At 34.0% G+C, this 3,191-nt stretch overlaps 1 non-coding gene across 1 annotated transcript; it reads left to right on the top strand.

Annotated features, from left to right (window-relative positions):
- The first annotated feature begins 828 nt into the window (after window positions 1-828).
- LOC122914754 lies at window positions 829-968 on the top strand. Its single transcript, XR_006385835.1, has one exon. It is a non-coding gene; the product is annotated as a U4 spliceosomal RNA (small nuclear RNA).
- The last annotated feature ends 2,223 nt before the right edge of the window (window positions 969-3,191 follow it).

The raw sequence follows: 3,191 nt of genomic DNA, 5'->3' as shown, positions 1-3,191 counted from the left end.
TTCCTGTTTCCATATCTTTGTTGTTTTTTGTTCTCAGAATGTCATATAGTTAGAATTTTGTCATATAGTTAGAATTTTGTTTTTTGTTCTCAGAATGTCATATAGTTAGAATTACATAGCATGTAGCCTTTTCAGTCTGTACTCTTTTACTCAGCCATATGTATTAAATTTCCTTCATGTTTTTTCATGGTTTAATAATAGCTCATTTCTTTTTATCTACGAATAAATAGCCTGTTATACAGATGTACCACAATTTGTTTTTTGTTTTAAATCTGTTCACCTACTGAAGAATCTTGGTTACTTCCAAATTTTGGCAATTAAGAATAAAGTTTCTATAAGTACTCATGTTCAGGTTTTTGTATGTACATAAGTTTCAACTCATTTGGATAAATACCTAAGAGTATGAATCACATGCTCAGACCATGTTTAGCTTTACAAAGGTGGGTTGTCTTTTCACATTTTTAATAGTGTGTTTTGAGGCACCCAAGTTTTTAATTTGGTGAAATTCAAATTATCTCTTTTCTTCTTTCGTTGCTTACACTTATGATGTACTATGTAAAAAATCATTACATACACATCACAAAGATATATACTTAGGTTTTCTTATAAGGGACTTAAAGTTTTAGCTCTTAAACTTAAGTCTTTGATTAATTTGGAGATAATTTTTGCTTCAAAAATCATTTGGATAAAATTTTGTCAGTGTACGGTTTGTATTTGTGGATGTTATATTGTGGAGACCCTGGATCCTATTATATTTCTCCAAAGAATGTTGTGTGTATTTGCTTCACTTATTTAGGAGGTAATTTATTTGGTAGAATTAGAATGGCAAGCTTTGCGCAGTGGCAGTATCGTACCCAACGAGGTTTATCCGAGGCGCGATTATTGCTAATAGAATTAGAACGGCAAACCCCCTCGGATGTCACTTCAAACATTAGGTCAGTTCCTTAATCTTGAGCTCTGCTACCTGGAATCATCCTCACAATTCAGGCTTTAGAGATACTTGGTAGGACTGGTTTATTCACAAAATTTGTTCCCCCATCTCTGACTTGCTCCTTTCAAGGATTCCCTTCTCCCAGTTTCAGCTGTTACGACTGGCTCAAACTTGAGTTCTCCGGTATTTCAGGCCAGACAGATAGATGATTTTTTTGTCAGCCTCTCCATGCAGAACTAATTTCAGTCTGCCCTCAGGCTAAATCTCATTTTAAAAAGGAAACTTCCTCCAATTACTTCCTATTCCAAGTGTTGAGTGCCCTCTAAAATGTGCCAATATTGTTTTGTTCTCAAGTACTTCCAGTTGTTTTGGTATTTTTGTTCAGTTTATAGTTGTTTAAATATTATATTGGTTTTGTAGAAGCTTAACTGGCAACATCAGAGGTTGAATTTTCACATGCAAATTGAAGTTCTTAAACTTAGTTATTCTTCAACTCCTTCACTTAGTTCTACCTTTTCTTGTTGGGTTCTATGGGTCTTAAATCTCTTGTCTTCAGTTCAGCCTGTATTTAGGCTTACTTAAATTTCCTTAAAACATTCTGCTAGATAAATTTTCCTCAGAGGGATCCATTCATTGACATAGTCATCCGTTCAAGGAGTTTATAGTGATGATAATATTTTATTTGAGAGTAGACCTTTTGTGTTCTTATTTAACTCTGCTCAAAAGTATAGTGGCGGCTTCCCTCGTGATTTCAAATTTCTGAGAACCAAAATCTCTTTACAATAAGAGTAAATTAAAAGTGAGTAAGACAATAATTTTCATAATAAGAATTCTTCCGGTTTGAGAGAGAGAGAAAGTGAAAAGCAGAGTACTTTTTTGGGACTGATAAATCTTTGCTGCCTGAATTATTGTAACTTTTATTTGTATCGCATTCACATTTTCCTTAAAGCATGGAAATGATTTATATTGCATTTTATGTGGCCTTTGCAACCACAACCCTTTCTAGCCACAATCAATTTAGAAACCATTTAAATATGGAGTCTCCAAATTTGATAACTAACATAACTGCGGATATTTAAATTAATGAGTCAACACATAGCTTCATGTTCTTTTAAGAAATGCCTGAATTAACTGAAAGGAGACCCTGTATAACAGAATGCAGCCCATAATTATGCAATGAGGGAAACTCTATCAAATTGTACTCTTGCTAGGAAACTGATCTTATCTTTTGATAAAAATCTAGAACAGGATGCCAGTCTTTCAAATGGGCAGATCTAGAACAAACTCCTTCCCATAACCATAAGATGAGAACAGCAGTCTCCATTTTATAAAACAAGGAAAGGGAGATGTTCCTAGATGGGGGGAGGGGGAGAAGAGTAGAACAAAGGCTCAGTTTTCACTAGATGTGATACCATTGCAAAGATCTTTGTAAATTCACAGAAAAGCAACCAAAGCTAATGAAATACAGTTTGACCTTTGAATAAGCTAGGAGTTAGAGGTATGAACTCATGTGCAATATAAAATCACATACGATTTTTTACTATCCAAAAAGTTAACTACTAAGAGCTTACTGTTGACCAAAATCTTAACAATAACATAAACAGTTGGTTAACCTATACCTATATGTCATATGTATTATATACTGTATTTTTAAAGTACAATAAGCTAGAGTGAATAAAATGTTATGAAGGAAGTAATAACGAAGTAAAAATACATTTATAGTACTGTACTGTAGCTATCAAGAAAAAAAAAACCCTGAGTATAAGTGGGCCCGTGCAGTTGAAACCTACATGGTCCCAAGGTCAGCTGTGATAGACACAATGTTTGTTTTTAAGGTCTAAAATTCAGAAATGAGGGGGAAAACTGACACTCTTCTATACAGGAGCATAAAAACATTCAGGTGGATAAAGAAGGAAAAGATAAAAAGCTTTTGGACAGCAAAGGAAATATTTAACCAAAAGACAACCAACAGAATGGGAGAAGATACTTGAAAATGATATATCAGATAAAGGGTTAGTATCCAAAATCTATAAAGAACTTACCAACTTACCCTTACCAACTTACCCTATGATCTACCAATTGCATTACTGGGTATTTACCTCAAAGATACGAATGCAATGATCTGAAGAGGCAACTATACCCAAATGTTTATAGCAGCAATGTCCACAATAGCCAAACTATGGAAAGAGGCCAGATGTCCATCAATAGTTGAATGGGTAAAGAAGATGTGGTATATATATAAAATGGAATACTATGCAGC

Source organism: Neovison vison, chromosome 7 (assembly GCF_020171115.1).
Source record: "Neovison vison isolate M4711 chromosome 7, ASM_NN_V1, whole genome shotgun sequence".
NCBI lineage: Eukaryota > Metazoa > Chordata > Mammalia > Carnivora > Mustelidae > Neogale > Neogale vison.
Note: the sequence above shows the minus strand (reverse complement) of the source record. Positions and strands in the feature narration are given on the sequence as shown.